General features: G+C 28.1%; 1 protein-coding gene and 1 long non-coding RNA gene across 3 annotated transcripts in view; one reads left to right on the forward strand and one right to left on the reverse strand.

Moving 5' to 3' along the window:
- Positions 1 to 13,918, reverse strand: part of LOC100166556 (dopamine D2-like receptor) — a 376,736-nt gene that overhangs the window by 229,662 nt on the left and 133,156 nt on the right. The gene's annotated exons all lie outside the window — the stretch shown is intronic.
- LOC103308571 lies at positions 7,676 to 10,652 on the forward strand. Of its 2 annotated transcripts, XR_510476.3 has the most exons (4): positions 7,676 to 7,977; positions 8,108 to 8,263; positions 8,632 to 8,710; positions 10,213 to 10,652. It is a non-coding gene; the product is annotated as an uncharacterized LOC103308571 (long non-coding RNA). The 2 variants fall into 2 exon arrangements; XR_003839223.1 differs by lacking the exon at positions 10,213 to 10,652 and having other exon boundaries at positions 7,713 to 7,977; positions 8,632 to 8,910.

Raw genomic sequence — 13,918 nt, forward strand, 5'->3', positions numbered from 1 at the left:
CATTCGTGGGTTGATAACATAACTATTATTATTACAAAAGCAAAAACTTAATATGCTTTAATTTGGTCGATTTCCCTCAATTTAAATATTTACTTTTTCAAACTGCTTTAAAGTTTAAAATATATGATCAAGATAATGGCCATTTTAATTAATCAAAAAAATATATTGAATAAAAAAATGTTATTGTTATAACTTTCTTATTTATAACTGTAAAAAACCAAAATTAAATATAATAACTTTCCAAGATGACACTAAGAGTGATACATTGACACAGAACTTTTTGGTTATATTGTATATATTACAGTACTCCAAAACCTGGGTCTGCAGATCGAGCAATCTACGGTAGCCTTCGGACCGATCCTTGGAGCAAACACTACAAATAACAAATGCAGAACCAGGAGGGTTTGGGCTCTGGGTGTTGTAATTTAATACTAAACTGTTTATAAATATATGCAAAATAAAGTATAATGTGCTAAAAACCTAAACATTTTTAAACAAATTGCTTAAAATTAAACTTGGAAGGTCCCCTATCTATAGTAAGTTGTGGCACTGTATATAAATGTGTATATTTGTAAGAAACAAAGATTATTACAGTCGACAGCATTAAAATATTGTTAATACTAAATAGTACTAAATAGTAGTAAATACTAAATGGACTGAGCCCCTATTCCATCAACTATTTCGTAATAGGAATCAGCGCACGAGGACGACGGTCGACGACGACGTTTATGACGGTATTTATAATATATAGCTATACACATACCTATATATGTATATATATATATATATATATGTGATATTCACAACAGCAATAATCGACGGCAATTAATTGGGGAAAAAAATTTTAAAATAGCTGGAAAATTAAATTCAACTATAATGTAATCGTAATTCTTGACATAAGTCAAGTATTAAATTCCACGAAAAAACCGTTAATTTTTTTGGTCGGGAATAGGTTTTGGTTATAAAACCTGGATTGAAAATATGTGGTAACCGCTTTAATGTTAATATTTAGATATTTACCTTGATTACCGATAACCATTAACCGCTTCCAGCATTCCAAAACTAAAAGCGGTTATCGGTTTTCGGTTCTCAAATTTACAGTTTTTTACCGGTTTTCGTTACAAACCCGTTACCGGTTTTAAGCCCTGGTTTGAAGTTAAAATGTTGTTGACATTGGATTTTTAGCCGTATAATATATTAAGGAATTTTCATCGAATGATTATCTTGTTTTGTTGCAATTCAAAAACAAATAACCGTAAATACTTGAAATTTACACCGAATATTTATTTTATTATTTCCAATACTTGATAAAATGTTCGCTTGAATATTATTATTAAATATTGAAGATTTTCATACAGTTATAACTCTTTGATGTACCTAAATTAATTAATTAAACATTACACCAATGAATACAATAAATGTCTACATTTTTTTCTTTTCGAAAACGTTATTTGAAAAATAAGAATATTTTCTTATATTTAGTAGGTATAGGTACTAATCAGGTATTAGGTAAAATTAGCCATTATGACACTAGGTAATTATTAAGCTATACATATAAGCTTCATATATTTATAATAAGTAATATTATATCATTAAAAGACTAAATATGATCTTAAAAACTGTACAATTTTAACACAAGTAAGCTCTATAATACATACATATAAAATTATTAGTGTTTTTCAGGGTTGTTAAAAAACATGTTTTAAAAAAAATATGTTTAAAACGATTGTTATGTTTAAAACAAGTTTTTATAACAACGTGATTACTTCAGTAAAAAATATTTTAAACATGTTTTATAATATGTTCTAAACGCACCTAATTTTAAAATTAAGACTTATATTTTTTAATTTAGCAATTAATGAAACATTTTTACAAATTGTTTTACGAACTTTTAGTATAAGCCAAAAAGCCAGTTAATGTACCTACATTGTATGACTTTCGACTTGCGTGAGTCGTTTGACAATTAGACAGTTTGACATTGATACATTATGTATTATTTAATATTTTCATTATTTGGTTTTATACATTCAAAATCAAGAAATCCTTTGGGTGTCGAGAAGTGCTCAAAATTGGTAACTGTTTTTAAGAATCTCAATTCTCAACAAATATAATATTATATAATTTATGGCATATGCCATTACATAAAATTATGATAGGAAGTTTCATTATTTTTTATTTTTAAGCATCTCAAAAAGTAATATTATATTATAGTATATTAATATATGCCATTATGTAAAAATAAGTTTTTTTTATTTTTATTTTTAAGCATCTCAACATTCTCGACAAGTAATATTATATTACCTATTATATATTAATGTATTATGTCATTATATAAAACCTAGTACCCACCCAATGGCCCAAGTTGCCACGGGTTAATTAATAAAAAAAAAACCTAAAGAGGAAATTTTTGTTGTATTTTTTAAATATTTAATATGATTGTATAATATAATCAATGGTAAACCAGTAAATAAAGCAAATAATGCAATTATGTACAAATCCAAGCCTATAGCAATAAAATATTTTTGATTATAAAATCATAATCAATAAAAAAAACCAAATATTTTTTTACACATATAGATATTATAATTACATTTAGTTAAATACCTGATATTATTAATACCTACGTCCTACATTTAATATTATATACAATATTATGAATCAATTGATTTTTAAATTGTGGTGAATACAACCTTAAATATAAGTAAAGTTAATTTTATTAATTAGAAAATAAAATCTGTTTGGACAGTATAGGTACACTGCGAACACGTTTATTATTTCGTAAATTGATTGGAACTTTTTAGCTTGACTTTAACTTTTTTACTAGTTAATGCCCATCTTTGGTTTAAACAAATAGTAGTTAGATAGTTTATGTTAAATTAAATTGAAAATAGTTGATAGTTTTTTAGATATATCCATGAAAAGAAACTTCTTTTGTGTACCGTTGAGTACAATTATATGCAGAACAAGATATTATAGTTAACCATTTTTTTTTTTATAATATATATACGTACAATTAACTTATATTTATAATTACCAATGTTAAATAACACATTTGAAATTATAACTTAATAACTCATTATTTATTACTTATTAGTTATTATGCGTCAAGGGACAATACTAGTTTTTCACATCATTAGAAAAAGTCAAGTACCTAGTGAATCGAGTTATTTCTTATTATTCATCATTATTGTTAATTGTTTTGCCCACGTTAAAGATAGTATGGTTGCACAACGAACCATAATAAAGTGTTGCTCCGAGTTTCCTTGTTATCACAACGATTAGCGGAACCGAGCATTGGCGCTCCAAGCGTTTAAATATTGAATCATATATATAAATCATATAATTTGTATGCCTATATAGTAGCACTGAACTAAATACTAAAATTTAGTTCAGTGCCTAGTAGTGGCTAGTACTTAATTTTTACGCTATCAGCGCTAATAAAAGCTTCTAGAGTATCGTTGATAATAAAAGAAACTATGAGCATCATTAAATTGTTTCTTATCATAGTTCGTTGGGCTACCATACTATCTTTAATCGTGGTTTTGCCCAAACGTGACGTCATATCACTAAACATGTGGGCTACATAATTGTTCATGTACTAGTATATGATAAGGCGCGTCTATTAGCAGGGGTACGAAACTCCGTGAACTGGCCGATTCGGACGATTGTGGCCTTGAACGCGGTTCCAGGGGGGCGTGGCATACGTGAAATAGGGAACGGTAAACAAGCTGACCCCGCGGAGCGTATCCCGCCTATGTTTCGGGAAACGTTTACGTAAACACGTCTAGCATGATGTTGGTGCGCGGAAACGTTTCCATGTTTTTCGGAGGTTCAGACTTCAGATCATAGGGAAACAAAACACCAATCAGCTGATCGAGTTTCGCTTTTATATTGTTCTATGCTATTAGTTTATATCACGGACTAAGATATACTTACGGACTTATATCATAGTCCGTGGTTTATATGGTCGAGGGGTACTGCAATGCTGACTGATAAGTGAGAACTGATAAGCATACCGACTTGCAATGGCCGACATCGACATATTATGTTAAGACGTATTTAAAATATATTTAGTATTATAAGCAATATTACGGATTATATAAAATGTTGTATAGGTACCTAATGTCCTAATCCGAGATAATATTTTGTATTTAATAATATTAAATACAAAATTCTTCTAAACAAGGTCTTTTGACTACGTTTTTCTCCAGAAATAGCTTACCATCGACGGTACGACGACGTACGATAATTAAATGTTGCTATCGACTTAAATGGTAAATATTTGACAAACGTAATATTACGGTGAAAATAATTATTTCCTTTAAACTTATTTGGCTATTTTTAGTATCGTTTAATTAGAACTCGACACTCGACAGCCTCGACACGACGACACCAACACCCATAGCATATTAAACATGTTCAGTGTTCACTAAATACAATATTCTCTATTGTAATTTTGTCGCGGTACACCCGACGTTACGGCCATGTAGGTTACCGGAAAGACACTGACAGTGACTGCACGCTGTTTTAAAAAGCCCCGTTCACACGATCAAATTATTTGATCATGTGAACGGGGCTAAACGATTTAAGACGCTTTAATATGGCACCCGAAGTATGTACCACAATTCTGTGGTATCTATGTATAATAACGAAAAGATGTATTTATTTATACGAATTTATTTATTCTGCGTTAGGATATCTAGGTATTTATAATATTCATTAATATACATAAATAGCTGCGAGTAGTTGTAGGTGCACTACCTACATAGGTATTATTGTTAAGAATTGTTTAATATTTTGTTCGAAGCTTGAACTGCTGATTCACAATCTTCATTAAATCTACGCAAGCACGTCTTTGAAAGTAAGTAATTCTGAATTTACATTTTTTATTTGGTAATTGTTATGAAATAATTTATGTCCTGTGGGGTTAAAGTCTCCTTAGATCCCAAGATGATACAAACTGTATAAGAAATTAAGAAGTAAAGAACAGATATTTAGTTAGGTAATATAATTATATTCTTTTACAGTTTTACCTATAAAGAAGTTACCTATGTATTTATTTATAAAATTTCAAATTATTTATTTTATACTTATTAGCATACTAATATATTTTCATATTGCAACAATATTTAACTATAGACACATATTTTGTTTAATCCTTAAGTTTGTCCAGTTTATGGTCTGTGGCGGATCCATGACTTAATTTTTTTTCCGGGGGGGGGGGGGGGGAAATAGAAAAATTGGCTACAAAATTGGGTAAATAGTAAATTCAGTGTTAAACATAGGGAAACTATGACAATTGGATGGAGAGACAAATGCCCCCCTTTGCTCCCCCCCCCTTTTCACAGTAGGTATTATAATTCACATTAAACTTGATTTAAAAAGTGGTTGTACCATATAATATTTAATAATACCAACAAAATGTGCCCAATATAATAATCTATATCTATTATATACAGGCTACAGGTATTTTTCTATTTAAACTTAAGTTAATTTAATTTTAACTTTTTAACTTAACTAGTTACTTTTAACTTTTCATTAACTTACTAAATTTCATTTTTAATTAACGTGAAGTTAACAAATTAGTTTTTCATTTTATGAAGTAAGTTAAGTTAATTTATTTTGTTTTTAATTTTATTATATTTCACTACCTATTTCAGTATATTTTGTTTTCATGTCAAAAAATATTTACCGTGAATTGTTTAAAGTTAAAAATTTATATTATTCGAATCTAACTTATATGGAAATACTGTATAAATTATAAACACTATAGTCTATAATTTAGTTTTGAGTTGGAAAAAAATTAAGTACGCTAGCGTTGTAAAAACAAATTAACTTTTTTTTAACTGAGTTAACCTATAGTTTAATTAACTTTTAACTTTTTGTTATTGGTGCATATTAACTTATCTTAACTGATTTAAAAAAAAATCATTAACTTGCCTAAGCATATATTATGTAATTAATAAAGCACCAAATATTTGATAAATTAATTAATAATTATTTAGGTATTTATGTATAAATAAATGTATAACTTGGAATACTTTCTATCTTACATATATTTTAGTTATTACTAATCAGAAAAAACTTTCAAATGAATAAATATATATTTTTTTTTTTGCTTGATTAAAGGTTTCAAGTTTCAACTATGATGAATTCAGTCGTTGATTGTCGCTGTCCAGTCTTAAATGGTGTTATATGAAAGGTGAAAGTACACAGACACCAAATGTGAAATTTACTATAGACTGGATATTAGATTTTATACTTCAGTGAAATACTAATATAAGTTGCACTCTGTCACTAATATTGATGTATAGTCATCGTCATGGACTTGGTTATGCATAAAACATTACCAAGGCAGGTACAACTGGCTCGGTACCCCATCCCACCCTTCATGTAAACCTAAGCATGCTGTTTTTTTTTCTTAATAACATAGCTCATTAAGGCCCTTTACCGCAACTACCCCTTCTTCCCATTGTTTTATAGTTTTTGCCTTCTCTTCTGTATTCTCTTCTCATCTATACTGAGAGATAATCCTCGTTTTGCGCATGCAGACCGATGGCGGAGACCGTTCCGAGGCCCCATTTCCCCCACTATTTCAGCGACCACCATATAGCGTTGAGCGTTTTTGACCGTTGCCGAACAGCTATCGGCAATGCGGAATAGTGGGGAATGTGCGGAATCGGACGATTTTTTGTCGGACGACGGGATACTCTCTTGTGGGCCGCAGTATATCAAACTTAGGTCTTGATGTAAGCGGTCACGCCATCATTGTCTCTATTGACCCAGAGGTCTCTTTTTATCTGGTTTCCATGAAGTTATTTTATTTAATAGTTTTCCTTCAGCGTGTCAGACATGTCCTCCTGTCCATCCAATTCTTTTGCTCTTCATTACTGCTACTATGTCCGGTTAGTTGTATCAATTATTCAAGTCCTCATTAGTTATGCACTCATATTCATTGTTTTCCTCATTCTTTTTGGGGCCAAATATTCATCTTAGTACTTTCCTCTTCAAATATTTTGTTAAAGGCCATGTCTCACATGGGTTGAATGCATCGGGCCTAATAAGTACTTTATACATAGTTATTTTTGAAAATTTTTTTTTTAAGAATTTTAGATTTAAACAGTGATTTTAGCAATCCAAAACATCTATTAGCTGCAGTTACTCTTCTTTATACTTCATCTTGTCCTCCATTAGTTGTGTACTCCAAGGTAATTAAAAGTTTAAAATCTCATTAGTCCTACCACTAATTCTGTTTGATTGTGGGTTCATAATATCATCTGTGTATGCCACTATAGTTATTTCAGTATTTTTATGGATTTTAACTCTTGTGTTGGATCCTAGGACAGCTCTTACTTCATACTCAAGAGGTATGTTTACTAACAATATCATACTGTTAGTGTCTAAAAATGGTGGTTGATAGAAACAAGCGTTGTCGGTACTCTGCAGTATTATTAGCCTAAATTAACCTCTTAAAATCGTATTATTACCTATATAACATCTAGTTATCAATGAGCAGCAAGCAATATCAAAAAGTGTTGATTGTATTTAAATTATAATATTAAGTTCAAAGCGCTTCCACCCGTTAAATGTATTAATAAATAAATAGTCATTATTTATTATTTGATATTATACTGTTAAGTGTTAATGATCAATAATTAATTGTATTTAGGCATATTTATAATTTATATAATATTTTTATCTAAATGTTTTATAATCCACAGGATAATATTTCTATATCAGTAAAATTTATATAATTAATTCTTAGATTGTATTTTACAGAAAACATTGACCTAGGTCTCATAATAAATGTACCTACTGAGATACCATTTAATTTGGTATCTCGTGAGGGTTTTAAAAAAATACAGTTTTTTTAAGAATACGACTTTCTAAAGGCTATCTTGGAAGATCTATTCTATATCGTCCAAATTTGATTGAATGTGAATCTACAATAGCAGATGCTTGGTCTACATTTAGAAAGTAATTTTTAATACATTAATACTTTATGTATATATAATTTTTAATATTAATTATTATGTGCGCAGCATGCATATTAATAACTATTACCTACTTATGTTATTTTTATTTTTTTTTTTTAAATACATCATAGGTACTTACATTTGAATGCTAATCATAGTTGTCATCCATACAACCTTTGAAAAGTAAACATACTTATGACATATTGGCTGGAGCAATGGAGCCAGCGGAGCCTTTGACATAAATTATGAAATAGTGAAAACAACAAATAATGGATCAAATTTCATAAGTAGGTTTAAGCATGATTGAATTGAATTCATATATTTATGTAATATTAGTTACACAGTTAATAAAGGTCTTAATAAAAGTAAACTATGGCTAGTATATCCTTTTTGAAAGTTTATGGTCAAAAAAATTATGTTGATATTATTCCAACTGAAAATAATATCACTATTTTAAGTAATAGAAAAAAACTGGAAGATTAGGTTGTGATGTCTTATGCAATCTATCCAAAACTATTATTGAATTAGGTACCGTTTAATTTTTTAAATTATAAATATGTTTTTATACATAATATTTATATTTAATCACTAGTACTTATATAAAATCACTAGCATATAATTAATATTTTTTTCTTTATACATTTTTGTTTTCAAGTCCAAGATAATCATCAAATATTGTATCCATGATATTGGATCAAGTGTTTGCCACAACTCTTCTATAAACTACCTTTCAAGTAAGCTCCATTTACTTCAATATTGTATTTTTTTTCACGACATGCCAAAGATCTAGATAGACTGAGTATTTGCAACTCCTATACTTGGATCAATAAAATGTTGGACATGATTCGCTGTTTTATGGGTAAACCCGTGTTAATTTAATGTGCCGTATGCCCTTCATTGGTCACTATGGGTTGTGGCTCCCTATTCAACATCTCTTTGAATAATTGGCCAATATGTTTTTTAGCTATGAAATAATATTTACGTTCCAAAATGACATTGTAGTGCCCGCATTGACCAAATACCCATGATCTCTGAAGTCTGAATCCCCATAAACTCTAATTTTGTTGATAAGTTTCATGTTCTTTCGATGATTATTCAGTTTCATCTTTATCTATAGGCTCTTCAATTATTTCATTTTTTGTTCTTTGATAAGCACATAACAAACATGCATGGTTATACTTTTTTTTTCTTTAAGAAAGATTGACGATTTCCACAATACAATATTGTCTACCCATATTATAGCGTTTTGAAAAACAATCGACTACAACATCTTTACTCGTACAAATGTTATACCAATTGACTACAGTATGGTAGCTTCATCTTGTCCATACCATTACTGGATTAGGGTGGACCAATTCCATAATTTCTGTTAATGTTAAGTTGGTGTTACATCTACCGTTCAGATCAGTGTATGAAAAAAACATGTATCTGTTCTTTTAAATTAATTTTTTTTTTACTTGTTCTGGTAGTTTCTTTAAGATTTCCATCACAGTTGACACCATCTTTTGATTTATTGCATATCAAATTGTTTTTTTTTAATTTTGAGGTAATCATCTTTTGATTTTTAAAATGCTTACACATGTTTCTTCATTATACATTTTATTCCAAAAATAAATTATTTAGAGGATGTCAGCACACGGTTGGTCTTTTCTCTGCCTCATGCACAACATAGAAAAAAAAAATGCATTTATACAGAATATTCTTTTTTATGTTTTTGAGTATTCACTATTCTTAAGTAGAATCAATTATGACAAAAATGGTAGAGAATAATATTTTTGAGGCTATAACATATCGATTTGTCTAAATATTGTCTCAAAACAATTTAAACATCTTTTAAATTAATAATTTTTTTTATGTTGAAAGTCGAATATCAAGTCAAATAATAATAAAATATAAAATTGATATGTCATATACTCAAAAATATTATCCACTATAATTATTGTAATAGGTGATTTTACTCTTAAAATTTCTGAAAAAAGATCCTCTTAAATAAGATAAATAAATATATACCTAAGTATAATCATTACCAAGCAATGCTTCTGTGGAATGAGTTTTTAGTTATGCTATACTCATAAACAAAACCTAGTTGAGGACAAATAAGTGATGATCAATTTGAAAAAATTATGTTTATTAAATTTAATAATTATTGATTTAAATGTAATAATATTTATTTTTTACAGTATCATTTATACGTTATTCAATTTTTAATAATAATAGCCATATTCTATATGATTAGGTACCTGCCGATTGAGTACTTGAAATGAAACAAAGAAATAACTTTGGACTCAACAAATCAGTATTATTGAGCGTGAAATTCCGTGCAACATTGCCATGTATCAATGGCAAATCTGTATTACATATTCAAATTTAAAAGTTCAAGTAAATACCTAAACTTCTAATTTTGTTAATTGGTAACAGTTGTTATTTTATGATTGACTAATGTCTATGACAGTACTACCTAATACAATTGAAAAATATATTTGTCTTAATTTATGTGGTTAGGTTACGAAAATCTAAAGATATGTGTTTACATTATATAATAAACGTGGTATAATAAAATTATTTTAAACAGGTTGTACATATTAAAAAATATATTAGGTAATAATATTATTATTAGAAAATAAATTTGATATTCAAGAATACAATTTGCTATGAATTGTAACCACATTATTTTAAATTCAAATTATTTCTAGTCTCTGGTATATTAGGATCGGTAACAAGACTTAAAAAATTAATTTACTCTAAAATAATTCTTGTATTATTGTGGTTTTTAAATTTTTTCTAAAATTATTAACCCATTTTAAAAATTTGGTCATAACTCGCAGTATAACATTTTCCATACGGTGTGATTATAATAATAGTTACAGTAATATAGGTACTATAAAAAAAAAAATTAAATACTGTGTTTTAAGATATCTTCTAAAAAATGCATGTCATATACAAAAAATATGTATAAAAATTCTATAATAAAGGAACTGATTCCAGACATTCAAAAAATAAACATTTAATTTAAAAATAAAAAGTAAGTTATATTTTTATTCACTGTTATTGATTGATGCTTGTAATATAATTGGCAACATTGTGTGTACTGAGCTTGACAGCTTTTTCAATTGTAATAATTGGTACATAGTACCTACAGCCCTAAAAAAAACACTAGATATGCAAGCACAAATGCACTTAAAAACCTTAGAATATGTTCTTAAAATATAAACTTACATTTTTTTTTTTTAAGTAAATTAACTAACAAATAAAAATCAGGAAATAGTCTATTAAATTGACATTTGATTGATTTATAAATTTAATAATTAATTTTTAATTTCTTCTTCTGTACATGTGAAGTGTGTACGCATAATAATATTGTGCGAGTGACTCTAAATTATATTATAATGATATGTCGTTTTGATAATGAACATAATTAAAAAATAAAGAAATTAGTCTCAGATAACTTTAATGTCTCATAAATCAAAAATACCAAAATATGCATAAATGTGCAATTCAAAGTAATTTGGTCTGGAAAATTGTTTTCCCTCATACAATACTCAATACATAAGTAATTAATTCTAAGAATAAAGAATCTGACAACAATAAATCTAAAAAAAATATAAGTATTTGAAATACCTGTTGAATGTATTAAGTATTTGTATTTGTCTTTAAAATTTTAATACTTATTAGCAAATGTACCTATTAAAATAGATATTTTAATAATTTTTAATTTAAGTATGTAAATAACAATTTAAAATAATTTTAATGAGTATGCTGGTAAGTGATAGCTATAAATTTAGTTTAGCTAAGGCTTAATTTCTCGGTGCTTAGCTTGTTAGCTTTTACTATATTACCATGAACCATCAATGTAATATATTGAAAACTTAAACAGTTTTATTTATTTATATTAGTGACTACTAATACACATTATACCTAAGTACTATTAAAAATATATTAGCTAATGTTAGTTAACATTTTTACAAAATATTGTTTTCTTGCTTTCTGATAATTATAACTAAAATTTAAAAAAAGTAATAGAATGCATTAGGTAGGTACTAGGTATATAGCACACTAAATTTAAAAAACAACCAAGTAGCTATAATTAATTAATAGACAAATTTTACTTTATTCAATGACAATAATAAGTGGAATTTAATATTTATAATGATTAAAAAGTAGATAATTTGTTTTTGTTTTCATATTAGTACAATAGGTGCATCACAATGTGATCACTTCTAAACATTTTTACAAAATATTTTTTTCTGGCTTTCTAGTAATCATTATTACAATTAAACAAATTATAGAAATATAGAATGCTTTTATAGTATAGAACACTAGAAAATAATAAAATAAAATACAACTATAATAGTAGCTAATTAATATTGGGTATTATTATTAATTTAATCAGTTACTTAATCACAATAAACTGCAATTATTAAACTAATTTAATTTTATAAAATTATAGTAATAAATAGAATTTACAATTATAAAAACAAAAAGAAAGAATTCATTTTTGTATTATTACATTGTTATCATGTCATGTGATCACTACTATACATTTTACAAAATGATTTACTGATAATCGGTAATTTAAAAAAAAAAAAAAAAGGAATATATTTCATCAAAAGAATATAGAAAAATTAGGTTGCTATTATTAAATGTATAACTGTTATTTAATCACAAGTAAAAATTATTAGATCAATTTAATTTTAAACAATAACGGAGGTTCGGTAAAAACCATCCACCTTCACTGTAGAACGTTACTCCATTTCATATTTTTGTTCATCATTGGCAAGACCAGAGAAATTTTTAACCTAAAAATTTTTCCAATCTCGATTAGTCAAATGATGAGCAAAAATCGGATATGGTGCAAAATTCTACAGTGGAGGTGAACGCCACTCTTGCCGCTACGCTACCGATATTTTACATGGCCGTATAGTTGACACTACCTACATTAAATTCCAAGCCTGGGCATAAATGAGTTAAACATTTTTAAGTTCAGTTAATAATTTAGTTAATTTAACTTAACTGAATTTTCTTGAAATAAACTTAATAAATAACGAGTTAGGTACTTTTAATCAAATCCAAATTAAGTTAATTTATTTATAATTAAATAATTATTGATGATATATATTGCATAAACATTAACTTTTTATTATTTCAAATTACTGGTTATTTATATAGTAAAAAAGAAAATACATTAACTTAACTTAAGTTAATTGTAAGTTTCCATATAACCTTAAACTTAACTGAGTTTAAAAAAAATTATGATAAATTTTATTTTTAAACTTTTTTAAATGTTACCCATTAACTCGATTAAAAATTATCATTAACTTGCCCAGGCTTACTAAATTATAATGCAGGCAGTACACTCTCGCCTTACCATCGCTCGCTTGTGATCAGTGGAGCAACTTGGTGAGAGATTCCGACGCACGCTCCGATTGGTGACGTGGCGTAACTGTTTCCCTGGTTCATCCCAAATTTCTAGAGTGGGTAAGAGCGTTACTGTAGCAAGCGGGATTGTCTTATCCTAAGACAATCCCGTTTGCTGCGGCAAGTGTCCTATCATGTGACGAAATCCTTGAATCGATGGAAACGGATACTACTGTCATCCAACCTCCTACCAATGTGCTGCTGTCCTCGCTATCCATTGGTGCAATGATCGATATTTAACGGAATCATTCAGGTCCGTCAGATGGTTCGGTAAGAACGACCCACCTTCACTGTAGAACGTTACTCCATTTCATATTTTTGTTCATCATTTGTGAGACCAGAAAAATTTTTAACCTAAAAAGTTTTCAAATCTCGTTTAGTCGAATGATGAGCGAAAATCGGATATGGTGCAAAATTCTACAGTGGAGGTGAACGCCGCTCTTGCCGCGACGCCACCAGTATTATGGTAGACCGTACAGCAGACGCTAACCTCAAATTGTAATGTAGCAGTACACTCCACCTCACCC

Source organism: Acyrthosiphon pisum, chromosome A1 (genome assembly GCF_005508785.2).
Source record: "Acyrthosiphon pisum isolate AL4f chromosome A1, pea_aphid_22Mar2018_4r6ur, whole genome shotgun sequence".
Classification (NCBI taxonomy): domain Eukaryota; kingdom Metazoa; phylum Arthropoda; class Insecta; order Hemiptera; family Aphididae; genus Acyrthosiphon; species Acyrthosiphon pisum.